The following is a 17,680-nucleotide window of genomic DNA, read 5'->3' as shown; positions in this document are numbered from 1 at the left end:
GTGGAGTCATAAGGAATGAGTAGGAGTTAGCCCTAATGTGGTGAGCCCTGTCCAGGCAAACTTTATAGTCTGAGCAGAGAGGCGTAACATAACAGGGCATGGAAGAGACTGCAAGAGAGTTATGCAAAATAAACACATAGAGGGGCGCCTGGGTGGCGCAGTCGGTTAAGCGTCCGACTTCAGCCAGGTCACGATCTTGCGGTCCGTGAGTTCGAGCCCCGCGTCGGGCTCTGGGCTGATGGCTCGGAGCCTGGAGCCTGTTTCCGATTCTGTGTCTCCCTCTCTCTCTCTGCCCCTCCCCCGTTCATGCTCTGTCTCTCTCTGTCCCAAAAATAAATAAAAAACGTTGAAAAAAAACCACATAGATAAAAATCTTCATTTATAAACACGAGTGAAGTATATTAAAATAAATACATGCATTTTATTATTTTTTTACTTTTTAAAGATTTTAAGTAATCTCTACAGCCAGTGTGGAGCTGGAACCCACAATCCCCAGATCAAAAGTCTTGTGCTCGCTCTACTGACTGAGCCAGCTGGGTGCCCCTTATTTTTTTTAAGATTTTATTTTTGAGTACTCTCTGCACCCAACAAGCGCTCCCCCCCCATTATCTCATTTGAACCTTCAAAGCAACCCCTCCTTCAATCAGTGCCACTTGGTTTAATTCCATTTTTTGTGTATGTGTTTGAGGCAGGGGACAGTACAGTGTGTACTTCCAATTTTTACTTTCTTAAAATACATTATTTTTAAATTTTGGTTGCTTTAAAAAAATTTTTTTTAATGTTTATTTTTGAGAGAGAGACAGAGACAGAGCATGAGTGGGGCAGGGGCAGAGAGAGCCGGAGACACAGAATGCAAAGCAGGCTCCAGACTCCCAGCTGTCAGCACAGAGCCCGACATGGGCCACCCAGTTGCCCCTTAAATTGGGTTTTGATAGCTAAGGAATGTATAATGCGTTTATGCATCTCATAAAAAAATGCAAATGGTACAGATAAACCACAAGTGACCCTCGACCTCCCTCTGTCATTCTAGTGTGTAAATCTTCCTGGCTTTTGGATGCATTTAGATACCTAAACGTGAACGTGTGGAAAGAACATTTTGTAGTTAAAAAAATAATAACAAACTTAAAAGAGATCATATTGGATATATTTTCCCCCAATTTTATTGTGAAAATATGTAGACATATAGAAAAGTTGAAATAACTGTATAATGAACACCCACACAAATACCACCCACATTCTACAATTCTAAGCATTTTGCTAATATTTATCCATAAGACACCTATTATCCATCAACTTTCTTATTTTTTGATATATTTCAAGTAGATTGCAGACATCAGTGCTCTTCACCCTTAAACAGTTCACATACACACTAGAGTTCAATGTATTTTTTTAGGTTAAATTTACACACTATCAAATGTTATTTTTGTATTTTCGTACATCTGGCTTTTCCTTTCTGCTGAACATCCTAAGGTGGTCTCTGCCCTTCCCTTTTTAACGGAGGCACATCTCCGTTGAACAGATGTCCCCCTGTCAATCCCCACCCCATCTTCCTTCAAACAACATTAAGATGGTTTCCAGATTTTCACCCAAATGGCGCATGCATCCCTTTACATGGTGCAACGACCTTCGTTGTTGCGTCTCTTTGGGTTCTTGCACGCGTTGCTCTCCAATAGCTACCGAGAAGTGGAATTGTTTGAGCACAGAGAAGACCCATTCTAAACTCTAACAGATCTCAATAAACTGTCTCCCGTTCCCCAGTAACTCCCACGAACACCGCATATTGCGCACATCTTTGTCAACAGCTGACTGGACCGGTCATTTAATCTGCAGCCAGCCCGAAAGGTAAGGAAATGACGAGAAGCCAGTGTGGCTGGAACAGAAAGGGCAAGGTTGGAGTCCAGAGGGAGAGGAGCCTGGAAGGTGGTGACACCGGGCATGGAAAGCATGTACCCCGGATCATCGTCATTAACACCTGCTCTTATCAACGAACTCTCTCGGGAGGGCCCCGATACCCTAGCAGCCGCGGGCCCCGCGAGAAGGGACGCGTGTCCGCCGCAGGGGCGTGTCCTCTGCAGGGCCCGCCCCCTCTGCGTGCGCACGTCGGGCCGCACTCGCGCCGCCCGCTTGGCTGCGGCGGCCGCGGCGCCTCAGGGAGTGGGTGACTGACGCGCGGACGCTGGGACCTACCGACGGCGGAGCGGACCCGTGGCGGGTGAGTGGCTGGCGCCCTTTCCGGCTTTTTTTCGGGCTCCTCAGCGAGTCTAGCCCGCCCGGGCTTTCGGGAGCTGGGCCAGGCCGAACGCGGCACTCCGCGTCCCCGTCGCCGTCCTGAGGGAGACCCAGTGGGCCGGGGCGGGGGGCGCCGGAAGCGGGGTGAGAGGGGAGAGGGCTGAGCTGGGGGTCCCCGCTTCCTGCGCGTCGTTTGGGAGGGCCGGGGAGGCCGAACGGCCGGTCAGCGTTGGTCCCCGTTGGGCCCAGCCCCTCGCGGCGTCACGAGTACGTTGGGCGAGGTGACCCCAGGGGCGCCGCGTGCGGACTGGGTGTCCCCGGCGGAGGTTGCAGCCTTCGTCCGCAGTGGGCCCGCCGGGACCCGGGCCTGGCCCGGCGCCGGAGATCCGTGTCCCGCGTGGCGGCTGCTGCGGGCTCTGCCCTTCCTCCTGACTCACCTCACTCGGAAGGGCGCATTGAGTCACTGTCATGACTTCATGGGTGACCCGCGGCCGCCAAGCGATCGGGAGGGATCCACGCCCGGGGCAGCCGGTTAGTCTGGGCAGGGAGTTTACCGGTCACCTCGTCGGCGCGGTGATGTAGGTGTATTGATTGCCTGCAGTTGCCAGGAACGCCTTGCACGGTCTTTGCAGGAGGCTGTCTGCCCGTGTGTCATGCTATTTAAATGGATTCTGAGGAGGGGCTCCTGGGTGGCTCAGTCGTTTGAGCATCTGTCTCACTCTTGATTTTGGCTCAGGTCACGGTCTGGCGGTTTGTGGGTTCCAGCCCCGCATGGGGCTCTGTGCTGGTGGTGCAGAGCCTGCTTGGGCTGCTCTCTCACCCCCTCTCTCTTTCTCTCGGAATAAATGAATACACTTGGGGGAAAAAAAAAAAAGGATTCTGATGAACCTGTTGTTGTGGCCGGTGGCTGTTCTTGTTCATGGCTCTGTGAACCAGACAAGGCAGGATGGGATTGGAGGACAGCCCCGTATAAGGCTCTGCTGTTTACTGTCATCCCCTTCCAAAACCTTGGCAATTGATAGGTTTTTCACTTATAAAATGGAATTAGTGATGAAACTGGTTAAGTGACTTCACTTGCCTTGCACAACTGACACGATGCCACACATGGGCTTGATCCTGGTCGTCTTGCCTACAAGATCTGACGCTCTTTCCTAAATAGTGTTGTAGAGGTTGGGTTATGTCATTTAAACTCTCTTCCCTCTCCCTGTTAACTGTCATTCCAAGTAGAAGGAAAGAGGAGCTTAGTGGTTTTGTGTATTTGAGTTTCTGGTATGGTGTTACTGTGTTTTTTTCGTTTGTTTTGTTTTGTTCTAAAATTTTTTAGTTTTGAGAGAGAGAGAGAGCACGCCTCGAGAAAGTGTGAGAAGAGGAAGGGCAGAGAGACAGGGGGACAGAAGATGCCAAGCAGGCTCAGCACTGACAGCAGTGAGCTCCACATGTGGGCCTTGAACTCCCCAACCGTGAGATCATGACCTGAATGGAAGTCAGACACTCAAGTGACTGAGCCACTCAGACGCCCCAACCAGTGTGTTTCGATTAAAATTTTAACTCCAGTAATAAAATGTTAGTTTTTCTTTTGCAAGGAGTGGATTAAAGAATACACATTAGTAAATCTATGCTTTATTCTTTAAAAAAATTAAAAAAAAAATTTTTTTTAATTTGTTTTTGAGAGAGAGACGGAGCGAGTCAGAGAGGGGCAGAGAGAGAGGGAGAGGGAGAATCCCAAGCAGGCTCTGCACTGTCAGCACAGAGCCGGATGTGGGGCCTGAACCCATGAACCGTGAGACCATGACCTGAGCCGAAACCAAGAGTCAGACACATAACCAACTGAGCCACCCAGGCGCCCCTAAAAAAAATTTTTTTTTAACATTTATTCACTTCTGAGAGACACAGAGAGAGCGCTAATGGGGGAGGGGCAGAGAGAGAGGGAGACAGAGAATCCGAAGCAGGATCCAGGCTCTGAGCTGCCAGCACAGAGCACAACGTGGGGCTCGAACCCAGGAACCATGAGATCACAACCCTAGCTGAAGTCGGACACTCAACCGACTAAGCCACCCAGGCGCCCCAATATATGCTTTATTCCTTAGGATCTTTCTTGCTTTCTTTTACTTATTTTTTAATTTTTTTTAATGTTTACTCTTGAGAGAGAGAGCGCGCACATGCGAGCGTGAGCAGGGGAGGGGCAGAGAGAGAGAAGAGAGAGAGAGAGCGAGAGAGAGAGAGACAGAGTCCGAAGCAGGCTCCAGGCTCTGAGCCATCAGCACAGAGCACGATGTGGGGCTCGGATCCACAAACTGTGAGATCATGACCTGAGCCGAAACCAGACGCTTAACTGACTGAGCCACCCGGGTGTGTGTGCGTGTGTGTGTATGTGTGTGCGTGCATGTCCTTCCGTCCTTCCTTCCTTCCTTCCTCCCTCCCTCCCTCCCTCCCTCCCTCCCTCCCTCTTTCTTCCTTCCTTCCTTCCTTCCTTCCTTCCTTCCTTCCTTCCTTCCTTCCTTCCTTCCTTCCTTTCTTTCTTTCTTTCTTTCTTTCTTTCTCTCCCTCTTCCCCCCCCCCCTTCTCTCTTTCTTTCTCTCTCTCTCTCCTTCAAAATCATCACAAGACAAAACATCACAAGCTTTCCAGAAGCTCATAGCTCATTTGGGTATTTAAAAGTTTACGTGGTGACATTGGAAAAAATACAGTACCTTAAGGCGAAACACTGGTGAGGGTGTGGAAATTAGAGGGGCCTTGGAAACACTCACTAAATAACCCCATTTAACTGGGAATGTGAGGAGGAAAATCTGTGGTTCTCTTTTTGTCTTAGTTGCTTTGCATTTTTCTATTGCTTGGGCCAGTAAGGTGAGATGCTGTGTCACCAGAGTCAGGAGTAGGAGCTACCCTAGAAATGACATTGCCTCAGGAGAAGATGGCATTCATTGCCTTTAGCTGGCCCCTTATTAAGTCTGTTGAAATGTATAACTGGACAGCTGGGGCCTTTGGGCTACCTTGATTTTTTTGGTTTCCCTTTTTTTTTTTTTTTTTTTTTTAATGTTCAATTATTTTGAGGAGAGTAGGAGCAGAGAGTGAGGGAGATAGAGAATCCCAAGCTGGGCTCCACAACGTGGAGATCATGACCTGAGCCAAAATCCAGAGTCAAACGCTTAACCAACGGAGCCACTCAGGTGCCCCTGGTTTCCTTTTATAGCTGACTCTCTTCATAGGACAGTTGAACTCTGCATCAGTATTGTACCAAAAACTAGAATATCACTCCTTAGGAGAAAGATACTTTTGAAAATTGGAATTGTGGGGGCGCCTGGGTGGCTCAGTCGGTTGGGCGTCCGACTTCAGCTCAGGTCATGATCTCACGGTCCGTGAGTTCGAACCCCGCGTCGGGCTCTGAGCTGATGGCTCAGAGCCTGGAGCCTGCTTCCGATTCTGTGTCTCCCTCTCTGTCTGCCCCTCCCCTGTTCATGCTCTGTCTCTGTCTGTCTCAAAAATAAATAAACGTTAAAAAAAAAAATTAAAAAAAAAAGAAAATTGGAATTGTGTATTTATAATAAGTTTAGAATTCAGCTTGTAACTCCTTGGAGAGAAAAGAGATGAAAAATTATAAATTACCTACTGGTATGTTATTGGCCACAGTTAACTAGAAAGTTATAAATAGACATTTAATGCAATTTTTTTTTTTTGGTAAAGATTTTATTTTTAAGTTATCTCTACACCCATTGTCAGGCTGGAACTCGCAGCCCCGAGATAGAGAGTGCTCGCTCTTGCAACTGAGCCAGCTGGACGCCCCCCAATATTTTTTTCTTACAGTAGTCAATGAGAGAATTAAGAGCTCTGGATCACATCTTCTTTTGTGTTCAACACAGTGTGAGTTATGTGGTTTTTAACTAAATGTATTGTATCTGTTAGATTTGTGCAAAAACATAAGATGAAAGCTTTGTCTTTTGTAATCTGAATAATTTCTCAGGATATTTTTGCAGTACTCAGAAGCAGTGCCATTAGTGATTAGTTTTTGGGAAGGAGGGAAAAGTAGGAAGGGAGAGACGGAGGAAGGAAGAGAGGGAGAGAGAGAGAGAGGAGGAGGAGGAGGAGGAGGAGGAGGGAAAGGAGGAAGGGAGGGGGAATTTTTAATTGGAACAGTTAATTGCTTGTACCAATGTCTTTCCTTTTTTTTTAAATGCTGGAAGATATTTCACTCTGGTGATCACCCAGGTGCCCTGTAATATTGTTCACCGTATGGTTTACTTTTTTTTTTTTCTTTTTAATTTTTTTAATGTTTATTTATTTTTGAGAAAGGGAAACAGTGCGAGTGTAGGAGGGGCAGAGAGAGGGAGACACAGAATCCAAAGCAGGCTCCAGGCTCTGAGCTATCAGCACAGAGCCTGACACAGGGCCCAAAGTCACAAACCCCGAGATCATGACCTGAGCCGAAATCAGACGCTTAACCCACTGAGCCACCCAGGCGTCCCTGGCTTACTTCTTTATATTGACTGAGTTTATTTACCATGAGATGTCTCCCATTGTATTACACATTTTAAAGCCAACTAACAAGGCAGCTAGGTCCCTCAGAAATTTCGTTTCTAAATTTCTAATAAATTTGACACACAGTGTTGAACTACAGCAGCCCATAGCTGATGATCTGGCCTAGCAACGTTATGTGTATTTATGAATATGCGGTTACATTTATTTATATATATTGCAAGAAATCTTTTCTGAATGACCATTGTGTTTCCATTTAAGAATAACACTGGTTATTGGAGTTCACTATAGATAATTTAAAGGTGTACACCTATTGTTTTTTGTTTTTTTTTTTTAACATTTATTTATTTTTGAGACAGAGACAGAGCATGAACGGGGGAGGGGCAGAGAGAGAGGGAGACACAGAATCGGAAGCAGGCTCCAGGCTCTGAGCCATCAGCCCAGAGCCTGACGCGGGGCTCAAACTCACGGACCGTGAGATCGTGACCTGAGCTGAAGTCGGACGCTCAACCGACTGAGCCACCCAGGCACCCCAAGGTGTACACCTATTGTAAAGGGAATCCATTTACAAACAGCCCATCAGAGAACTACATCCAAATCGCAATCATGGAGGACTGAAATGGAGCCAACAATGCTTTCTGGGTCGTCATATCAACGCATCTGTATTCAGACCTTGCAAAGCAATATTCTAAACTCTGAACTCAGCATTTCAAAATAGCAATTAAATTCATAAGGCTCTTATCAGTGAACAGGTTTTTTCTTATTGCTTTGATATAATTTTCAAAGGCTTTTTTATCAAACATGGCTTTGTCTTTGTGATAGATTTCTTTAAGCAGATATTGTAATAGTTATCCAAGAGTTGTCTAGTCCATTTGTGGAGTAGGATTTTCATCAGAGTGCATGTATTCTTGCTGTTTAATGATGTGATGTTGAGGAAGGTTCTTTTTTCAAATGTGTGTCTGAATGCCTCTATGAACATACACAGATAGACTGACTTTTTGTTTGTACTTCAGAGTGGTTGAATTGTTGGGGTGCCTGGCTGGCTCAGTCAGTAGAGCACATGATTCTTGATCTTGGGGTTGTGAGCTCCAGGCCCATGTTGGGCTTAGAGCTTACTTAAAGAAAAAAAAAAAAGTGATTGAATTGTTAAGCACAAAATTAAGCTAATCAATTGGTAACAATCTTTTTCACTCACAGCTGTTCAAAATTAGACAATTTTGTTTTGCATGTACATGTATGTATCCAAATACATACATATTCATTTGTATTAGAGTGAAAAATAAATGGTTTCTCCCAAAAAAGGAAATTGTGATGATATATTTTTGACCATGAGAAAAACATTTAAATCATTTGAGCTGCAGTTTTTGTGTCTGAAAAATGGGGTTAATACGTAATGAAGTTAAGGTTAATATGTTAAAATACCTTTTGTGCCTTGAATGCTGCTTATGGAATCTAGGGCAGGGGTTTTCACACTTTTCTATTTGGGTAAGTTTGGGGGCCCAGGAATCTGTGCTTTTTAAGGTTTTTCATGTGATTCTTGTTTAGGGCCCCCTGTCACAAACACAGGCTGGACAGAAGTGGGAATGGACTGGCAGGAGGGTAGAGAAGTAAGTGAATGGGGTACATGAGGAAGGGGACGGCAGAAGAGGAAAGAAAGGGCTAATTGTTGCCTGGCGATAACTGCTGTCAGCTTGTATGCCAGAGGCCAAGCAAGTAGTCTCTTCTCTCTGCTTAGAGGAAAAATTAATTTTTGTCACACGAACAGATTTGTTTCTTTCCCAGGAGTATCATAGGCCTAATTATTGTCATAGTTCTCAGTAACTTTAAAAGGGCTTTGGAGAAGAATGGCATAACAGAGACAGGTGTCTCGCACCCTGCGTGCCTGACTTTTTGTAAGTACTCCCAGTGTCCTGCCTTTCTCCTGATGAGCTTTCTCAGTCTCAGAAGACTCAAGTTTCCCGGTCTTGTTCTGTGGGTCAATGCCACAATTACCTGAGGGCTGTGGGAAGGCACTGGCATGATTTAAACAATCTGCCATTATGTTTTTGCTAACCTGATTGATTGGCCTGCCTCATCACTTGCTATGATGGGCAGATTTTTTATGCCAAACACTGGGACCCATAGTCTGACCATACAGGTGCACTAAAGTACTAAAGGAACTGATGAGACAGGATATTTGATTTGAAGCAGAACTGTCCTGGAAAATGTGGAACATAAGGTTCAGGGTTTTTTTGTTTTTTTTTTTTTGAGAGAGAGAGCTCAAGTTGGGGAGGAGCAGAGAGAGGGAGGGAGGGAGAGAGAGCGAATTCCAAGCAGACTCAGCACTGTCAGTGCAGAGCCCAATGCTGGGCTCTAATTCATGAAACATGAGATCATGGCGTGAGCCGAAGTCAGACACTTGACAGACTTAGCCACCCTTAGGCTCCGCCTAAGGCTCAGTCTTTAGCACTGTTGTCTGCACTGTACAATTAATGTTTATACTGTGGTACACCTTGTGTTATCTTCTTTCTCTTTCTTGATTGAAAGGTACTTAAAGTTCAAAACAGGGCCTTAAGGCCTCTTAAGGTCTTAAGTCACAGAGCCCATGAGCATTATAAATGTTTGGTGATGATGCTGTGGTGTGTCACTTGCCCAAGTGTAGCTATCCCTTTCCTTAGTTATTGGATCTGCTCTTCTCTATAACAGGACCACTACACTCTGCTGCAGAGGAGCTCTTGTCACCTGGAATTATTTCCAGGACAGGCTGGAGGAGGGTGGGCAGGTGAAGGGAAAGAATTGGTGAGCAGAATTGTGTTTGGGTTGGGAGAGGAATCTAGGTAGTGTTTGAAGGCAGTTGTAGTGAGTTGTCATTGACCTTCACTCCCTTGGTTTTCCACAGGAAGGCAAGGGGAGAGTCAGGCTTTCTCTTTGTTTAGTAATAGGTATCTCACTAATTAGGAAATAACTTTTAAACATTTTTTTAGATTTTTTTTTTATCTTCTGAGTAATCTCTACACCCAGTGTGGGTCTCAAACTCAAAACCCCGAGATCAAGAGTCACATGCTCCACCGACTCAGCCAGCCAGGAGCCCTTGGAAAGTAACTTTTAAAACACTCCATTCCTATACCACACACTTGTGTTTTTTGACAACCTCAGCAAAATTTACAGGTGTCTGTATTCAGTGTCATATTTGTCCTGCTTTTTGTGTTTGTGGAGTCATACTAGAGGACCTGAAAGGAGAAGAGTGGGGGTGATCAGGTTATTCTTTCTTGCTTTTATATTTGGCTTTTCCAGGGCATATGTCCGGTTTTAAAGAAGTTAACGTTCAGGTGCAAATGCCTAAGGTAGAAGGGCAAAGAAGCAGTGGCATCTGCCTCTTTGGCAGTATGTATTGCCTCTGTGGTGTACAGAGAATTGGCACTGAGGGGGTGTGCAAAACAGCAACAAACCCAGCATAGTCCTTGTTCACATGGAGTTGGCTGTCACCTTGGGGAGACTCAAAACTGTAAAATTGTAAGGTTTATGATAGTCCCTTGCACACAGTATTTTGAGAGGTCAGGGAAGTGAAGGGCTGAGAAAGAGAAAAGACAGGAGAACTTGAACTGAACCCATTGGGGTTAGGTAAAGAATTCGAACAGAAAAGAAGGGAACTAAAGAGAGGGGAAACCCCTCTTTAATAACTATTCAGGGTTTCCTTAAAAACATTACTCACAAAGGGAATGTCTCTCATAAAGAGACTCTACTGGAGTAGGGATTCTTAACCTGAATTCTGGGTCCATGGATAAACTTTAGGGGCTTGTGGTTGCTCTGGAATGGCATTGACCACATTTTTTATATGCTTTTGTCCTGGAGGATTTGAAGCTCTCATCTGATTCTCAAAGGGATTTGCAACCAAAAAAGTTACTGATTTTTCTATTCTGGCAAATACCCTTCCTACCCATCTTTAGAAGTACATGTCTCTGAATTTCTGTCTTCAGATGAGGAAGTAGTTGGGTGGAAGATTAGAGACAGAAACTATAGGATTCCTTTGTAAACAGACATTAACTAAATACCAACTGTCATGGGACTTGCAAGAGTGCACATGCAAAGGACAGTGAGTTCTCACTGGTTCCCAGGAACAGGGCAGCTAAACACTCTCACTTTCTAGTGTGGTTGAGACGCCAAGTCTGGCCTCAGAGACCTTACAGTCAAGTGTAGCTGATACAGAGGTACAATTAAGTAGGAGTATGGGGGATGGAGTGAATTGAAGACACAGAAACCACAGGTTTTTGGGAAGGTCAAAATGTTTTCAAGAAGCTGCTGGACTGTTGGAAACAAGGTGTGAAAGAGTATACGGAGCCCTGGCCCAGCAGTCAGAAAGCCATGGGCAGCTCTGAGAACAGTGGCTAATCCAGGGCCAGTTTCCTTCTGTTGCTTGGACACACACAGCCTAAGAGACTGTCCAAGAGCCACTGTCACTTAGCACATGTAGCAGGAAATGGAAGCCGTCTGTTTCAAAGTAAGTGACCTAGTTGCCCTAGACCACAGCCGGCAAACTAGGCTGAGCTCAGAATTCCTAAGGATGATGGAGGAGCTGAGCTCCTGAGTACCTGCCACCAAAGCCGCTACCAAGGCTTTATTTTTTATTTATTTAAATTAAGTAAGCTCTGCGCCCAACGTGGGCCTTGAACTCATGACCTGGAAATCCGGAGTTGCATGATCTACCTACCGAGCCAGCCAGGCACCCTGCACCACCACTTTAACTGTGGATGCTCCATTCACTATACAGTACTTGCTTTACATATTGGCCTTTTGTGTAGGGTTTGGTTTCGAAAAAGGGTTGAGATACCTCTCAGAGCCGAGGAGCACACAGTCCCTGCCTTTCCTGGCCTATAAGCTGTTGAACATTTGCCCTCCCTATCTTGTCTACCTCTTTAACCTTAAAGTTATTCATTATTGCCTAATCATGTCCTTGGGCAACAGTGGATGTTCTGGGCTATTTGAATTTCTTTTTGATAATGATTAATAGAGACAGTGATGTTTGACCAGTTCTTGGGAACTCTTCAGAATTATAGGCACCTACTTCATGTATCTTTAACTCATGTAATTTTGGGGGCTGCCTCATGGAAGAGGAACTTACTCAGTTTTATAGTGGCAAACTGCTGCTGTTGTTTTTTCAGTAAGTTGTGATCCCTGTAGCATTTTGCTTTATGCCCTGGCAATAATGATAACCTAATTCCTTGGTGTATTTCCTCCAAAATGTGCTTAGAAACAGGATATGGGCTTATTAGGAGGTTGTACAGCTATTGCCTTCTTTAGGTTGGCCCCTTTGCTGGAGTAACAAACATGAAGAAAATGCTCCTGTGCATCCCTTCTCTCTAAAGCCAGCTGGAGGAATAAAGCGTTTTTATATGGAGGTAGACATCAGGAAGTTTCAGGTAGTTTGTGCTTGCCTGGGGTGGTGGAGTGCTGGCAAGTGTTTGTTACCTTGACTGTTAAAATTTTGCCTATCATTTCTTTAAAAAGAAGGTGGGGGAGGGGGTGGTGCAGTAAGGCCAAGTGCTCTGCTCCCAGTCAGGCTTTCACAGTGCTTAAAACAAAATCTAAAAGGAGTGTTCTCAGTATCTGTATCCGTGGCATGTAAGGAAGCCGCTTTGAAACCAGTGCAAACCCAGCATTTCTCCTTCAAACGTGAAACTATTATTATTTTTTTAATTAAAAAATTTTTTTTTATGTTTGTTCATTTTTGAAAGACAGAGAGACACAGAGCACAAGCAGGGGTGGGGCAGAGAGAGAGGGGGACACAGAATCTGAAGCAGGCTCGAGGCTCTGAGCTGTCAGCACAGAGCCCGACGCGGGGCTCGAACTCAAGAACTGTGAGATCATGACCTGAGCCGAAGTCAGATGCTCAACCGACTGAGCCACCCAGGCACCCTGAAACTATTATTTGAGCACAAAGTATTATATGCTTGGTCTCCCCACATGGCCATTCTCATCTCTCACCATCAGTAGAAATTTCTCCAGTAAAAACACTGCTCAAAAATGCTTACTCACCAGCCATTTTTCTTATTTCCGGGCTTCATTTTTAACTGTCGTATTTGTCATCCGCTCTTTGAGAATAATCTTGATTTTGAGAATACTTCAAATTCTGGATATCATTCATTGACTCCGCAAACCCTGATTGGGTGCCCTGTGTTGGGTAGTAGGAGGGAAAGATAAATGAACTATAATCTGGAATGGAAATAAATAAATACTGTCATGGGATACAAGTGCTATGGTAGATTGTAAAAGGCTTGCTTAGGTCGCTGTTAATATAATATCAGGCCTCCAAGATGATCAAGTTCGTTGTTTTCTAGGCCTTATTTTTAGAAGTAGCACACCCCATTTTGGGAGGAAGTATAGCAAGGAATAGGGGAGTTGCTCCAGCTGAAACAGATGGGGGAAGCCCACAGCTTTTCCTGCTGTGCCTCATGTTAAATGCCATCCTCCCTGCAGCTTCCTGAGGAATACCTCTCATTTTATAAATGAGGATGTTGGAGTTCTAGGGAAGTCATAAAATGTGGTTAGCCAGTGTGGGCCTGGTCGTAGAACTTTAGTTCTCCTGATTCCTAGCTTACTGGTCAGTCACACACCAGACCGCTAAACAGTCATTAGATTTCTTCCAGTTTTTTGTTCCATTCCACAAAGAAGTCAGTAAACACATTTCTTTCAGGGGCTTCACCTCTGCCTGGCTTTGTTACAGAGCTTTAAAGGTTTTGCCTCCTAGTGATCCAAATACAAATCAGTCCTATTCCCAGGAAGGTACTGTGACCCCTTTCATTGTGATCTGTGGACAGTGCCAAGTTGCCCCATTTGGTAACAGCCTCTTCTGTTTTCTGGTTGAAATTCAGTTTCCCCAGAAATCTCTGTAAAGGATATTTGATAAAGGTGTGACAAACAGTGTGAAGCATAGTGCCAGAATCTCATATGTCTCTGTAAACTACTGAAGGGACAGGAAGAGTATTAGATGCATGTCCTTTCTTGAATGACTGCTTGAATTAGCACTGCTTGAATTAGCACTGCTTCTGAGATTCAAGCAGAGTTCCTCAGCCTTGGTGCTGTTGACATTTTGGGCTGGATAACAGTTTGTAGTGGTGGTGGGTGTGTGAGTATGTGTACACACGTGTGCATGAATGTACTTGTGTTTGTGCTTTCTGTGCATTGCAGGATGTTGAGCAGCATCCCTGGCCTCTACCCACTAGATACCAGTTGAGTGGCCAAACCCCCCTCCCCCTCCCACTTGTGATAATCAAACGTGTCTCCAGACATTTCCGGATAACCCCTGGGCAGAGCAGGCGGTGGGGGGGCGTTGCCAAAATGGTCCCCAAGCTGAGAACCATTGGGTTGGGGATTGAGTGTCATAAGATATAAGTGCAAGTCAGATTGATTACAGAGTCAAGCAAATTTTTCAGTTATCTAAACCTTTATTTATAGTGATGAGCTACTCTAAAGAAATAAAACAATAACATGCCCTTGGCCTCCATCCTGACCCTCCACAGCATGAAGGGGCCTTTATCTAACTCATGTTCAGAGTGTCCCTGAAAGAGTTTGAACTTAGGTGATCATCTTCTTTTAGAGCCTTTGCAAAGTTTATTTTGCTAGAAATTCCAAGATTTTTCTGTTCCTTTCTTGGTATCTAGTGTTGTCAGAATGAAAACAGAGGTTCTTCACAGTGAGCCTTCAACTCAAAGTCTGTCATCCCAGTACAGATTTGACGTTGCCTGTAAGGGTTTTCACAGACGGGTATTTCCATTTCTTGTGTAAAAGTATATGGGAACATGTGTTAACTTTAAGTGGCCCTTTCTTCAGTTTGTTAATCAATGCTATATGATATGTCGCAGTTCTATAAGTAACTTATTTAATTCTCATTACATACCTTGCATAGTTGTTATTACTATCAGATAAAGAAACTGACCCTCCGAGAAGTTAAGTACCTGGTCCAAGGCCACCCAGCTGGTATGTGGCAGAACCAGGGTTTGCTCTCAGTTGTGCCTGACTAGAACCTGTGCCATTTATTTATTTATTTATTTATTTATTTATTTATTTATTATTTTTAATGCTTATTTATTTTTGAGACAGAGAGAGAGCATGAATGGGGTAGAGTCAGAGAGAGGGAGACACAGAATCCGAAGCAGGCTCCAGGCCCCAAGCTGGCAGCACAGAGCCTGACGCGGGGCTTGAACTCACGGACCATGAGATCATGACCTGAGCCAAAATCGGACGCTTAACTGAGTGAGCCACCCAGGTGCCCCTATTTTTTTTTTAATATTTTTTAAATGTTTATTTATTTTTGAGAGACAGAGTGCATGTGGGGAGGGGCAGAGAGAGAGGGAGACACAGAATGTGAAGCAAGCTTCAGGCTCTGAGCTGTCATTATAGAGCCTGATGCGGGGCTCGAACCCGCGAACCATGAGATCATGACGTAAGCTGAAGTCTGATGCTTTAACCGATTGAGCCACTCAGGCGCCCTGAGCCTGTGCCTTAACCATATCCCTACTCTACCTTTTGGCTTGTGTGCCAGTGTATTCTTTCTTGGCTGAGCTCAGTTCAGGTTAACATTTGTTAGGTGCCTGCTACAGGTCAACTCTGGAGATCATGCAATTCAGCCATTGCCTCACCTCCTTCTATGTCATTTCAGCATATTAGCATTGTGCTGTGTAGAAAGGACTTGTATGGATATGTCTGCTATTAGATGTGTTGAACCCATCTTATAGAAACTTTCAGGTGGAGGCATTCAGTCTCCATGTCATAGGATGTATACTGAGATACAGATACTTACATTTGTGTCTAAATTAATAGTATCAACATGGATGGGCCCAGAGGGTATTATACTAAGTGAAATAAATAAGGCAGAGAAAGACAAATAACGTATGATTTCACTTATATGTAGAATCTGAAAAACAAAACTAATAAAACAGAAACAGGCTTGTAAATACAGAGAACAAACTAATGATTGTAAGAGGGAAGGGGGAGAGGGGATGGGTGAAATAGGTGAAGGGGATTAAGCAGTACCAATTTCCAGTTATAAAATAAGTAAGTCATAGGAATGTACAGTATAGTTTATGAATTATAGTAACATTGTAATAACTTTGTATGGTGACAGATGGTAACTACACTTAACAAGGTGATCATTTTGTAATGTATATAAATGTTGAATCCCTGTGTTGTACCTGAAACTAACACAATATTGTATGTCAACTATACTTGAATAAAAAGAAAAGAATTAACAGGCACATATGGCATTTATGCAGACATTGAGTTATTGCCACAACTGTTGCATGGGGAGATCGTGTCCTGGGAACTTCATACTAATGAGGAAAAGAAACCTCATGGTTGTAGAAATTTCACAGATCAGGCAGAGTAATTAATGCATGATGATCTGTTACTTTTTCCCCTCTATGCTAAAAGGCTTCGTTGAACACCTGGAATATCTAGAGTTTAAGGGCATTTTGCTAAGTAACACCCTGTATCACTTTGATTTTTCTGCCTTTTAAAAAAGCATGGTTTTGGGGTGCCTGGGTGGTTCAGTCGGGTAAGCGTCCGACTTCGGCTCAGGTTGTGATCTCAAGGTTCATGGGTTTGAGCCCCGTGTTCAGTTCTGTGGTGACAGCTTAGAGCCTGGAGTCTGCTTCGGATTCTGTCTACCTCTCTCTCTGTCCCCCCCTTGCCTGTGCTTTCTCTCTCAAAGATGAATAATAAACATTTTAAAAACTAAAGAAAAATAAAAGAGTATGGTTTTGAGGTTACAGTAAAGTTTATGACTGTCTTGCCTTTTAAGGATTATCCCTGTAAATTGGCTCTTATTCTGAGAGATTTTTTTAGAATAGACGAGAGGGCCACTGTTAAAACTAACTGTGGTAATTTCACATTACTTACAACATGTTTTCTCCATACTCTGGCCCCTGGCTACTCTTATGGGACTTTGTCATTCGTGTACAAATGAGGCTAGATATACTGAGAGAGGAAAATAACTAGAGCCTCCATTCCAAGGAGCTCTTGTCACCTTGTTCACTAATTCAGGGAGCCAGAGTAGGCAGCAGCAGGCTGACTGGTCTGTACCCCTTACCCTTCTACCAGTGGAGGTAGGGCCTGCTGGGAAAGCTGAACTCCTTACTCTGAGAAAGTCCTAGTAGCCACTGTTGCTGGTCCCCTGCTGCCATAGACCAAGCCTTTGTAGGATGGAACCAGCGTCTTGGAGTTAGCAATTCTGAGTCTGGGCTTGCTTCCTTGCCCGCCACTCCACCCACCCACCTCTTCCCCTGCTGTCAGAATCTAGACAGTCATTGTGAAAAAGCCTGGGAATAATACTTGCCTCTGGACCTATCCCTTATAGGTCCAAAGTGAGATTATAGGAGCCACCTTGTTAGATTGACCAATACCTTGGCCTATGGAGCTGCTAATCTTATATGAAGTTTATGTTGACACAGTTCTATCCATTGCACTACCTTTTCCAAGTAGACATATATTTTCAGTAGACAAAGATGGGACTGAGTAGATTTTAAACACAACACATGGAGGACACACTTATAGATTCTTGAAACCAGATCTCCTGTTTTTTTGTAGTTACCATGGCGATGGGTGCTATAGAGATGTGCAGACCTTACTGTGACCTCTTCTTGGTGCAGGGATGCCTGGCTTCATTGTCCAGCTGGGCCTGGCAAGTCTGGCTGGTTCCCTCCATGCCCTGAGAGGTGGAGGTGCCGTCTTCCCCTCTGGGACCAGCTGTCTCCAGTCTTGGCCTGCCCTGCTGGTCCATTAAAAGCAGGGCTCGCCAGGGAACAATCTTCTCGGGTTGCCTGTAATCTGAGTGAGCCAAGGTAAGTGTTGTAGGATGGGCAGCAGCAGCTTCTGAAGCTTCCAGTGGGAGCCTGGGCATTTACTTCTCAGAAATCATAGGATTGAGCTAATGTTTCATACTAAAAACAAAAACAAAAACAAAAAACAAAAACCCAAATGACAATCAGTGGTTTAGAAAACCCCTCCA

The 17,680-nt window shown here is 44.6% G+C and overlaps 1 protein-coding gene across 4 annotated transcripts in view; it reads left to right on the top strand.

Moving 5' to 3' along the window:
- Positions 1-17,680, top strand: part of HMOX2 (heme oxygenase 2) — a 34,564-nt gene that overhangs the window by 1,785 nt on the left and 15,099 nt on the right. The window contains exon 1 of one of the 4 annotated variants that reach the window (XM_058711523.1): positions 2,082-2,212. The exons of 1 other annotated variant lie outside the window; for it this stretch is intronic. The gene's annotated coding sequence lies outside the window, so the exon portion shown is untranslated. Of the gene's footprint in view, positions 1-2,081; positions 2,213-2,649; positions 2,761-17,357; positions 17,514-17,680 lie in introns of those variants that run through there. 2 more of the 4 variants (XM_058711525.1, XM_058711524.1) reach the window with 2 other exon arrangements.

The sequence above is a fragment of the Neofelis nebulosa genome, chromosome 18, assembly GCF_028018385.1.
Source record: "Neofelis nebulosa isolate mNeoNeb1 chromosome 18, mNeoNeb1.pri, whole genome shotgun sequence".
NCBI classification, from domain to species: Eukaryota; Metazoa; Chordata; class Mammalia; order Carnivora; family Felidae; genus Neofelis; species Neofelis nebulosa.
This window is presented reverse-complemented; position numbering and strand designations above follow the sequence as displayed.